Genomic DNA, 12,305 nt, shown 5'->3' with positions numbered 1-12,305 from the left:
CATACACCTTGTACCATGGAATCGGTAGATCAAAAATCTCTTCCCAACTATTTTGCAATCTGTATGGCACAGCTGTCAACATCCTGCTCCTCAAATGAAACTGGTATACTTTCCTATTTATGCCATTTTTATTCCTCCGCCAGTTTTGATCCTTTATATTGGTCAGACAGACCAGTTCCCTACATCCTCCCGCTGCCACCTGCCTCCTCCATTTTTGGGGTAATGCTGTAATCAATTGGTTGTAATCTTGGATTGAACAGACCTTCCCAAACAATTCTGATATCTCTATGAAGGACATAACTCTACCATTCCAATTTACAATATAATTTAAAAACAGAATACCCTTTTCAAACATCTTTCCAATAAATACAGGTATTTTATCAACCAGCACATTTGAGTGGTGTAATATTTGTTTTATCTTTTCAGGGGGGATGAAATTGAAATTGTAGCCAGCTCTGTAATGCTTGTTTGAAAAAGAGATACTTTGAAAAAAGTATAATTCTCAATTACTTGAAAATGAGACATGGCAATCTGCACAAAGGCAAAAAGGCCATTTTTAAACATTGGATGAGCTTTTCTTAGTAATCTACTGGAGAACCATTTAGGGTTCAAGTAAAACTGTTGAATAAGTGAAGCTTTTAGAGAGAGGTTTAGTGCTTTTATATTTAATAATCTCAACCCACCCAAATCATATTCATTATATAGATAGTCACGCTTTATTTTGTCTGGTTTAGCATCCCAGATAAAGAAAATATTTTTTTGCTCATTGGATTTGAAAAACAAATCATCAGGAGTAGCAGGGGCATAAACTGAGATAAGACTAAGGAGTTAATCAGGGCATTTTTCCCATAAATAGACTAGTATTTACCTCTCCATGGTTGCAGGATCTAATCTATTTATTGTTTCTGGTCATGTGACATTAAACTTGTTTATAGTGTTCTCTGCATGTTTGTTACAGATGATGTCTACTCTCTGCAGAATCACATGCTCTGTTGATGTAAAAAATAATAATTGTACCTTTATTTAACAAGGCAAGTCAGTTAAGAACAAATTCTTATTTACAATGACGGCCTAGGAACAGTGGGTTAACTGCCTTGTTCAGGGGCATAACAACAGATTTTTACCTTGTCTGCTTGGGGATTCAATTTAGCAACCTTTCGGTTACTGGCCCAACACTCTAAACACTAGGCTACCTGCCACCATGCCCCCATCTGTGTTGGACATTGTGTTCTTCATAGAGGCTACAGTTTTTATATGATTATATTTAATAACATGACTTTTGGTCTCTTGGTTTCTCAGTGAACTGGCGAAACAGCTTGTCACTGGGACATGGACTGAAACAACTGACCTGAACTTTATTAAAGGTAATATTTAGCATTGAGTGTTTTTTGCATTCAATGTTATTATTTGATTTCAAATATTTTGTTGCATATTTTGTAACTGCAACTGTTAACTCTTGAAACAGGGACTTCCTGGAACCATAAAGCAGTGATTGTGGTGTCTTCATGCTCATGGTCAGATTTCACTGTTCTAGTATCATCATTTTTTACTAACCTACATTTATAATGAGTAATTAACATTGTTTTATTAACATACATTTATAATGAGTAATTAACATTATGTTTTACTAAGCTACATTTATAATTAGTAATTAACATTATGTTTTACTAACCTACATTTATAATGAGTAATTAACATTATGTTTTACTAACCTAAATTTATAATGAGTAATTAACATTATGTTTTACTAACCTACATTTATGAGTAATTAACATTATGTTTTACTAACCTACATTTATAATGAGTAATTAACATTGTTTTATTAACATACATTTATAATGAGTAATTAACATTATGTTTTACTAACCTACATTTATAATGAGTAATTAACATTATGTTTTACTAACCTACATTTATAATGAGTAATTAACATTGTTTATTCATTATTGTCACGACTTCCGCCGAAGTCGGTCCCTCTCCTTGTTCGGGCGGTGTTCGGCGGTCGACGTCACCACCCTTCTAGCCATCACTGATCCACTTTTCATTTTCCATTGGTTTTGTCTTGTCTTCCATCACACCTGGTTCCAATCCCATCAATTACATGTTGTGTATTTAACCCTCTGCTTCCCCTCATGTCCTTGTCGGTGATTGTTTGTTGTATGTAATGGTGCATTTATGCTCTGGTGTGCGACGGGTTTTGTACCAACTTCCTTTATTTTGTATATGTTGGTTTTCAGAATTTGTGAGCACTTATTAAATGATTCCGTTTATACCAAGTTCGTTCTCCTGCGCCTGACTTCCCTGCCACCAACACGCACCCTTTACAATATGTTTCACTAACATACATTTATAATGAATAATTAACATTGTGTTTTATTCATTATGTGTTTTCTTTCCAGTACACATGATATTTTGCCACAGACACTCCATTTGATTACTCGATCGTAAGTGGTATTATGTCAAATGCAGAAAAGGTATTAATTTAGTATTTACAGATGCTCAAAATGAGTAATTGGAAATGCATTGTGACTGTTCTCGTCCTTCAGCCTGATATACCTGGTCTGAGGAGATGGTGGTGTGTGGTCCTTCAGCCTGGTCTGAGGAGATGGTGGTGTGTGGTCCTTCAGCCTGGTCTGAGGAGATGGGGGTGTGTGGTCCTTCAGCCTGGTCTGAGGAGATGGTGGTGTCTGGTCCTTCAGCCTGGTCTGAGGAGATGGTGGTGTCTGGTCCTTCAGCCTGGTCTGAGGAGATGGGGGTGTCTGGTCCTTCAGCCTGGTCTGAGGAGATGGTGGTGTCTGGTCCTTCAGCCTGGTCTGAGGAGATGGGGGTGTCTGGTCCTTCAGCCTGGTCTGAGGAGATGGTGGTGTCTGGTCCTTCAGCCTGGTCTGAGGAGATGGTGGTGTCTGGTCCTTCAGCCTGGTCTGAGGAGATGGTGGTGTCTGGTCCTTCAGCCTGGTCTGAGGAGATGGTGGTGTCTGGTCCTTCAGCCTGGTCTGAGGAGATGGTGTTGTCTGGTCCTTCTGGGGAACCTGGAGCTGGACAGGTACAATCTGTTATTTGAATAAAAGTCAATGTCTTTGGAAGATTATCCCAAGTGATATTTAATTTTGAAGTGTTGGTACTTTTTTCTGAAAATATCCAGGCATGGCAGAAGGCTTGTCCACTGGATAGACTAAGGCAAGGCTTTGTTAAGGGGGATCTCCAGCATAGATTACGAATTTAACGAAAAGGAGACATGAGGAAGTCACCCAAGTAAGTGTCATGTCATGAAGTTGGTCATTTCTGATAACGAAACCATTTGGAAAATATGACATTATGTCATGTTCCCAAATGTACCAGTTAAAGGTTTTAGACTACAGTATGTTATACTGTAACTAAAATGGTTTTAGACTACAGTATGTTATAACTATAACTAAAATGGTGGCATGATTTTTACAAACAGCATCAAATATACACTACATGACCAAATGTATGTGAACACCTGCTCACCGACCATCTCATTCCAAAATCAAGGGCATTAATATGGAGTTGGTCCCCCCTTTGCTACTATAACAGCCGCCACTCTTCTGGGAAGGCTTTCCACTAGATGTTGGAACATTGCTGCGGGGACTTGCTTCCATTCAGCCACAAGAGCATTAGGGAGGTCGGGCACTGATGTTGGGGGATTAGGCCTGGCTCGCAGTTGACGTTCCAATTCATCCCAAAGGTGTTCAACGGGGTTGAGGTCAGGGCTCTGTGAAGGACAGTCAATTTCTTCCACACCAATCTCGACAAACAATTTCTCTATGGACCTCGCTTTGTGCACAGGGACATTGTCAATCAGAAATAGGAATGGGCCTTCCCCAAAATGTTGCCACAGTTGCCAGCACAGAATCATCTAGAATGTAATTGTATGTTGTAGCGTTACGATTTCCCTTCACTGGAACTAAGGAGACAAGCCCGAACCATGGAAAAACAGCCCCAGACCATTATTCCTCCTCCACCAAACTTTACAGTTGGCAGTATACGTTGGGGCAGGTAGTGTTCTCCTGGCATCCGCCAATCCCAGACGTGACAGTCGGACTGCCAGATGGTGAAGCGTGATTCATTACTCCAGAAAATGCGCTTCAGCACTTGGCTGCCCCGTTCTGTGAGCTTGTGTGGCCTACCACTTCACGCTTGAGCCGTTGTTTCTCCAAGATGTTTCCACTTCACAATAACTGCATTTACAGTTGACCAGGGAATCTCTAGCAGGGCAGAAATGTGATGAACTGACTTTGTGGAAAGGTGGCATCCTATGACGGTGCCACGTTGAAAGTCACTGAGCTTTTCAGTAAGGCCATTCTACTGCTAATGTTTGTCTATGGAGATTGCATGGCGGTGTGCTCGATTTTATACACTTGTCAGCAACGGATGTGGCTGAAATAGTCGAATCCACTAATTTGAAGGGGTGTCTACATACTTTTGCATATCTAGTGCGTGTGTGTGTGTGTGTGTGCGTGTGTGTGTGTGTGTGTGTGTATATATATATATATATATATATATATATATATATATATATATATATATATATATACACACACACACTAGATATACAAAAGTATGTAGAACTGCGTATGTGCAGGCCGTCAAACCAAAGACACTCCTTCGATATAAAGTCGTTTTTGACTAAAATAATAACGTGTCAGTTTGTCTCTTTCACGAAGTTGGAGTAATAACATGTTAAAATACTTAAGACATTGGCTCGAATCTGGGTTTTACCTTTAGATTTAGAGAAAATGTACAACTAAGGAGGAATGTTTCACTTCTGACTTCTCAAACCCCAAATCACAGCATCGGTCTACTTCCTACAGTCTGCTTCCCCAGCGGTCCCGGTAGACTCGGGATGTTGGTCTCTGGGTTTAGGAATTCTGTTATGTCATTTCCTCATGAAGTTGAAAGGAAGTCTGTGGGCTGATGTACAAAAGGGATGTTGAAACTGTGGAGCACATTTCTCGGCAACATTAGAAGTCGGGTAAAAGTATTGATTTGAAGGAAAGACGAGCAGACTGGTAAGTCTAGAAGCTACTTACACACTATTATAAAGTTAAGTCGTCATCAGACATTTAAAAGTCAAGAGTAGGTTTGATCTATGATCTCTTATCACCATGGGTGTAGTGCTGAGGAGCGCGAGGGAGCACTTTCAATTTGAGAATACAATAAACATTATTCTGATCAATTCTAAATAAAATATATTTAATTACCAGGTAAATGGTAACGTTACTGTTACAAAAAAATACTGATTTCTAATAAGATTTTAGCACGGTTAGCTGAAGCTGAATAGTCAGAACAAATTGGAGGATGGATTTTATGCATCTTCTAAAACAGGGCTCTCCGATCCTGTTCCTGGAGAGATACCATCCTGTAGGTTTTCATTCCTATTCAAAACTAGTCACCTGATTAAAATAATGAGTTGGTTTATAAGATAAATCAGGTTAGTTACAGCTGTGGTTGTAGTGAAACCCTACCGGAGGGTAGCGCTCCAGGAACAGGATTGGAGTGAGACCCTACTGGAGGGTAGCGCTCCATGAACAGGGTTGGAGTGAGACCCTACCAGAGGGTAGCGCTCCAGGAACAGGGTTGGAGTGAGACCCTACCGGAGGGTAGCGCTCCAGGAACAGGGTTGGAGTGTAACCCTACCGGAGGGTAGCGCTCCAGGAACAGGGTTGGAGTGTAACCCTACCGGAGGGTAGCGCTCCAGGAACAGGGTTGGAGTGTAACCCTACCGGAGGGTAGCGCTCCAGGAACAGGGTTGGAGTGTGACCCTACCGGAGGGTAGCGCTCCAGGAACAGGGTTGGAGTGAAACCCTACCGGAGGGTAGCGCTCCAGGAACAGGGTTGGAGTGAGACACTACCGGAGGGTAGCGCTCCAGGAACAGGGTTGTAGTGAAACCCTACCGGAGGGTAGCGCTCCAGGAACAGGGTTGGAGTGAGACCCTACCGGAGGGTAGCGCTCCAGGAACAGGGTTGGAGTGAGACCCTACCGGAGGGTAGCGCTCCAGGAACAGGGTTGGAGTGTAACCCTACCGGAGGGTAGCGCTCCAGGAACAGGGTTGGAGTGAGACCCTACCGGAGAGTAGCGCTCCAGGAACAGGGTTGGAGTGTAACCCTACCGGAGGGTAGCGCTCCAGGAACAGGGTTGGAGTGAGACACTACCGGAGGGTAGCGCTCCAGGAACAGGGTTGTAGTGAAACCCTACCGGAGGGTAGCGCTCCAGGAACAGGGTTGGAGTGAGACCCTACCGGAGGGTAGCGCTCCAGGAACAGGGTTGGAGTGTAACCCTACCGGAGGGTAGCGCTCCAGGAACAGGGTTGTAGTGAAACCCTACCGGAGGGTAGCGCTCCAGGAACAGGGTTGGAGTGTAACCCTACCGGAGGGTAGTGCTCCAGGAACAGGGTTGGAGTGTAGCCCTACCGGAGGGTAGCGCTCCAGGAACAGGGTTGGAGTGTAACCCTACCGGAGGGTAGTGCTCCAGGAACAGGGTTGGAGTGAGACACTACCGGAGGGTAGTGCTCCAGGAACAGGGTTGGAGTGTAACCCTACCGGAGGGTAGCGCTCCAGGAACAGGGTTGGAGTGTAACCCTACCGGAGGGTAGCGCTCCAGGAACAGGGTTGGAGTGTAACCCTACCGGAGGGTAGCGCTCCAGGAACAGGGTTGGAGTGAGACCCTACCAGGTTTAGACTGGTCATCTATGATATGTAGGTTACATACAGTACATTCTCTGTCCTGCTACTGGTAGGACTATAACATTATGTTGATCTGAACAGGTTTAGACTGGTCATCTATGATATGTAGGTTATATACAGTACATTATCTGTCCTGCTACTGGTAGGACTATAACATTATGTTGATCTGAACAGGTTTAGACTGGTCATCTATGATATGTAGGTTATATACAGTACATTCTCTGTTCTGCTACTGGTAGGACTATAACATTATGTTGATCTGAACAGGTTTAGACTGGTCATCTATGATATGTAGGTTATATATAGTACATTCTCTGTCCTGCTACTGGTAGGACTATAACATTATGTTGATCTGAACAGGTTTAGACTGGTCATCTATGATATGTAGGTTATATACAGTACATTATCTGTCCTGCTACTGGTAGGACTATAACATTATGTTGATCTGAACAGGTTTAGACTGGTCATCTATGATATGTAGGTTATATACAGTACATTCTCTGTCCTGCTACTGGTAGGACTATAACATTATGTTGATCTGAACAGGTTTAGACTGGTCATCTATGATATGTAGGTTATATACAGTACATTCTCTGTCCTGCTACTGGTAGGACTATAACATTATGTTGATCTGAACAGGTTTAGACTGGTCATCTATGATATGTAGGTTATATACAGTACATTCTCTGTCCTGCTACTGGTAGGACTATAACATTATGTTGATCTGAACAGGTTTAGACTGGTCATCTATGATATGTAGGTTATATACAGTACATTCTCTGTTCTGCTACTGGTAGGACTATAACATTATGTTGATCTGAACAGGTTTAGACTGGTCATCTATGATATGTAGGTTATATACAGTACATTCTCTGTCCTGCTACTGGTAGGACTATAACATTATGTTGATCTGAACAGGTTTAGACTGGTCATCTATGATATGTAGGTTATATACAGTACATTCTCTGTCCTGCTACTGGTAGGACTATAACATTATGTTGATCTGAACAGGTTTAGACTGGTCATCTATGATATGTAGGTTATATACAGTACATTCTCTGTTCTGCTACTGGTAGGACTATAACATTATGTTGATCTGAACAGGTTTAGACTGGTCATCAATGTTATGTAGGTTATATACAGTACATTCTCTGTCCTGCTACTGGTAGGACTATAACATTATGTTGATCTGAACAGGTTTAGACTGGTCATCTATGATATGTAGGTTATATACAGTACATTCTCTGTCCTGCTACTGGTAGGACTATAACATTATGTTGATCTGAACAGGTTTAGACTGGTCATCTATGATATGTAGGTTATATACAGTACATTCTCTGTCCTGCTACTGGTAGGACTATAACATTATGTTGATCTGAACAGGTTTAGACTGGTCATCTATGATATGTAGGTTATATACAGTACATTCTCTGTCCTGCTACTGGTAGGACTATAACATTATGTTGATCTGAACAGGTTTAGGCTGGTCATCTATGATATGTAGGCTATAGCTGAGGTATAGACCTTGATCTACATATCACTAACAAACTGCTATTATACATTATAACCTAGTCTACTTTACATAATATAACATCTCTCACTTGATGCAAAAAACCTTTCTGAATGGATCAACAATTTCCTCCTCGGATCAATCATGTCCGTTTTAGCCCTTCTGTCTATATTCTCAGATACGTTTAGAAAAGAACAGATTGAAAGACAATAAATAGCCTACTGTTAGTGAATACAAATACGTGTGAGACATGGCCTTGTGTTGCTGTACTGTCTATAACTACCTTAACAAACAGTGACTATTATTATTATTATTATTATTATTATTATTATTATTATTATTATTAGTAGTATTATTATTGTTGTTATTATTGTTGCTGTACTGTCTATAACTACCTTAACAAACAGAGACTTATTATTATTATTATTATTATTATTAGTAGTATTATTATTATTATTGTTGTTGTACTGTCTATAACTACCTTAACAAACAGTGACTTATTATTATTATTATTATTATTATTATTATTATTGTTGCTGTACTGTCTATAACTACCTTAACAAACAGTGACGTATTATTATTATTGACAGTTACCATGGAGATGAAATGTCACAACTACATGTTCATGTGATGCATTAAATCACCTGACTGTTTCTATGTATGTTAGTAAATGTTTTATTTCTCAAAGAGAGATAATGAATAAATGAGAACAATTGACAATCAAGAACTAGTTGTCACTGTGTTAACCACAACCAACATGCTGGATCTCTGTTTAGTTGTCACTGTGTTAACCACAACCAACATGCTGGATCTCTGTTTAGTTGTCACTGTGTTAACCACAACCAACATGCTGGATCTCTGTTTAGTTGTCACTGTGTTAACCACAACCAACATGCTGGATCTCTGTTTAGGGGACAGTTCTCTAAAATGAGTCTCTCTGGGGAGAGAAAGGAGAGGGGCCCTGCCTCTAAAATGAGTCTCTCTGGGGAGAGAGAGGAGGGGGACCCTGCCTCTAAAAGGAGTCTCTCTGGGGAGAGAGAGGAGGGGGGCCCTGCCTCTAAAATGAGTCTCTCTGGGGAGAGAGAGGAGGGGGGCCCTGCCTCTAAAACACATCTCTCTGGGGGACATGACACCAAAGCTAAGAGGTAATATGACAATTTTATGAAGAATGAATTATGTTTATTTCAATAATTAATAGCTATCTTAAGATGAATGCAGTTACTGTAAATCTGTCTGGATAAGAGCATCTGCTAAATCAGGGGTTCTCAATCCGGGGTCTGTGGAGGTACTGCAGGGGTTCTCAATCTGGGGTCTGTGGAGGTACTGCAGGGGTTCCACGGCACCCTGACTGTACTCGTTGCAATGTAACACATTTGATAGAATTTTCACATGACACGACCACTTTGCCTACTCTTAATTATTGCCTAATATAATGGAATACATATTTTCTTTACCAATTCTGATCGTTGTTACAATAAGAATTTTGACAAAATTCCTGTTATATCAACACACTCCTCACACCCGTTTAACAACTCTAAATAGCTTTAGCATAGTAGGCATCAAGTCCCTTGCCAATAATGTTGCCTACAACGTTGCATACAATGTTCGTTTTCATCGAACACATATTACGCCCGAGATGCCTTCAATTTGCCTAATTTATAGCCACGCCCAATTTAGGATTGTTTTTTAACAACGTGATGTTGCGCTCCAAAGGGATATCTTGAAATAACATGATGTAGATAATTAAATAATCAAAAGAAAAACGTGTTTATTTTACACTCTTAGAAAAGAAGGTTCCTTATAGAACCAAAAAGGCTTCTATCACTTCCTTAATATATGGAATCACTAAAAGTGATATATATTTTTGGATTCAGTGAAGAAGAACCTCTAGAGTTCTGATCAATGAAAGGTGAATGTTTTGAGGATGTGAACCCAGCAGCCCTCCAGTGGTCAGATCAATTCCTCTTGTTTTTACCAGCGCCCGGCCCGGGATATAAACCAGCCACCTTTCAGCCACAGGTCCAACTCCTGCTACAGCTCCAACTCCTTAGCCGCTGGGCGAAAACCTGAGTTAATCTTCAGAAATAAGCATAAATGAATCTGCCAAAATGAAGAAAAAATGCTTTGGAGACATACATGGTATCACTTGTTATACATAAGTATTATACATAAATCATTGCCAAAAGCACAAGACATATATTATTAATGGATTAATCATATAGAAATATAAAACATTATTTTTAACTACTACAAAGCAATTACATGTGGCTCAGGAACCACTGACTCACTGCATTATTCTATAGTTTTATCAAGACACCTGCTGTTAACTCTTAACTACTTAGGACAGCTCACGAGGTGTCCTAAATATCTGCCGACTAGGTGGGACTAGAGACTTCATGCATAGCTTTAATTTATACCCATAAGTGTAAAATGTCTTTATTCTTAGCACTTATACGACCAATTTTCTACTCTGAGACGATTTGTGGACATGGGCCTAGATCTCAAAATATTGTTATAAAAAACTTATGATGTTTGTTTAACATAATAATAAAAAATGAATATTACTAATGTAACCCACTGTAAAGACTGGGTTTAGTTGATTGTGTTGCACTGCTCATGTCCGCGTTCTGGACCTTCCCGCGTCCCCGTACAGAACTGTCCGCGTCCACGTACAGAACTGTCCGCGTCCACGTACATTGTGGCGCCAAGCATATTGTCCGGTTACGCGCAGAGTTTGCTGAGGTGATTTTGGGGAATAACGACTGAGTTTGTTACAGTGTCGAAACGCTGAAGTTTATTGTTCAATTAGCTTTTTGCTTTACGGTCAGGGACAGTATGAGTGTAGCCAGATCCTTTTCACTCTCTATCCTCGTTTCATTTTGTGGTTCACCGGATTCGTCATCGAGACGAGGGACAGACGAACGACCTGCTAGCTAGCCTAGCTAGTCGGTACAGCTCGGTAAGCTAGCTAGTTACTAATTAGTAGCATCGTAGTTCTCCTTCTCTCTCGTTGACGGATGCTGGCTACCTCTGTCCGGTTCTCCTCTCTTCACTAGATGGACGGTCACTTTAGTGTTTAACCCCTCTGTGTCCAAGGACTAATCTTTTGAATATTATTTTCGGGGCTCCTCAGTAGGCTGGACACATTCCGTTTATTTTAATTCTCAGCTGCCTCACCAATGTCTGTAAGTAAATTAATAACTTTTAATTGCTAAATATTTCCAATAGATGGCAGCATAAGACCACGAAGCATCAGTTATAGGCTACAAGCAGCCATATGATTGACATAAAAATAGCATGCAACCACAGACTATATGTCCCATGATTTTCTGAAATGGTCACTCATTACTTTAGTTAGTTATATATCTCCTATTAGGGCTGTGTTGCTTTAGGGAGAGAAACAAAAATAGTGAGGTATTGAATAGTGAGGTGTAAATAGTGAGGTATTGAATAGTGAGGTATTGAATAGTGAGGTATTGAATAGTGAGGTGTAAATAGTGAGGTATTGAATAGTGAGGTATTGAATAGTGAGGTATTGAATAGTGAGGTATTGAATAGTGAGGTGTAAATAGTGAGGTATTGAATAGTGAGGTATTGAATAGTGAGGTGTAAATAGTGAGGTATTGAATAGTGAGGTGTTGAATAGTGAGGTATTGAATAGTGAGGTGTAAATAGTGAGGTATTGAATAGTGAGGTGTAAATAGTGAGGTATTGAATAGTGAGGTGTAAATAGTGAGGTATTGAATAGTGAGGTATTGAATAGTGAGGTAAAAATAGTGAGGTATTGAATAGTGAGGTAAAAATAGTGAGGTGTAAATAGTGAGGTATTGAATAGTGAGGTATTGAATAGTGAGGTATTGAATAGTGAGGTGTAAATAGTGAGGTATTGAATAGTGAGGTATTGAATAGTGAGGTATTGAATAGTGAGGTGTAAATAGTGAGGTATTGAATAGTGAGGTATTGAATAGTGAGGTATTGAATAGTGAGGTATTGAATAGTGAGGTGTAAATAGTGAGGTATTGAATAGTGAGGTATTGAATAGTGAGGTATTCAATAGTGAGGTATTGAATAGTGAGGTATTGAATAGTGA

General features: G+C 40.4%; 1 long non-coding RNA gene across 1 annotated transcript; it reads left to right on the top strand.

Annotated features, from left to right (window-relative positions):
* The first annotated feature begins 9,456 nt into the window (after positions 1-9,456).
* On the top strand, positions 9,457-9,972 carry LOC115186609 (uncharacterized). The gene is made up of 2 exons (XR_003875796.1): positions 9,457-9,500; positions 9,536-9,972. It is a non-coding gene; the product is annotated as an uncharacterized LOC115186609 (long non-coding RNA).
* The last annotated feature ends 2,333 nt before the right edge of the window (positions 9,973-12,305 follow it).

The sequence above is a fragment of the Salmo trutta genome, unplaced genomic scaffold, assembly GCF_901001165.1.
Source record: "Salmo trutta unplaced genomic scaffold, fSalTru1.1, whole genome shotgun sequence".
NCBI classification, from domain to species: domain Eukaryota; kingdom Metazoa; phylum Chordata; class Actinopteri; order Salmoniformes; family Salmonidae; genus Salmo; species Salmo trutta.
The sequence above is the reverse complement of the archived record's forward strand: the minus strand, read 5'-3'. Positions and strand labels throughout refer to the sequence as shown.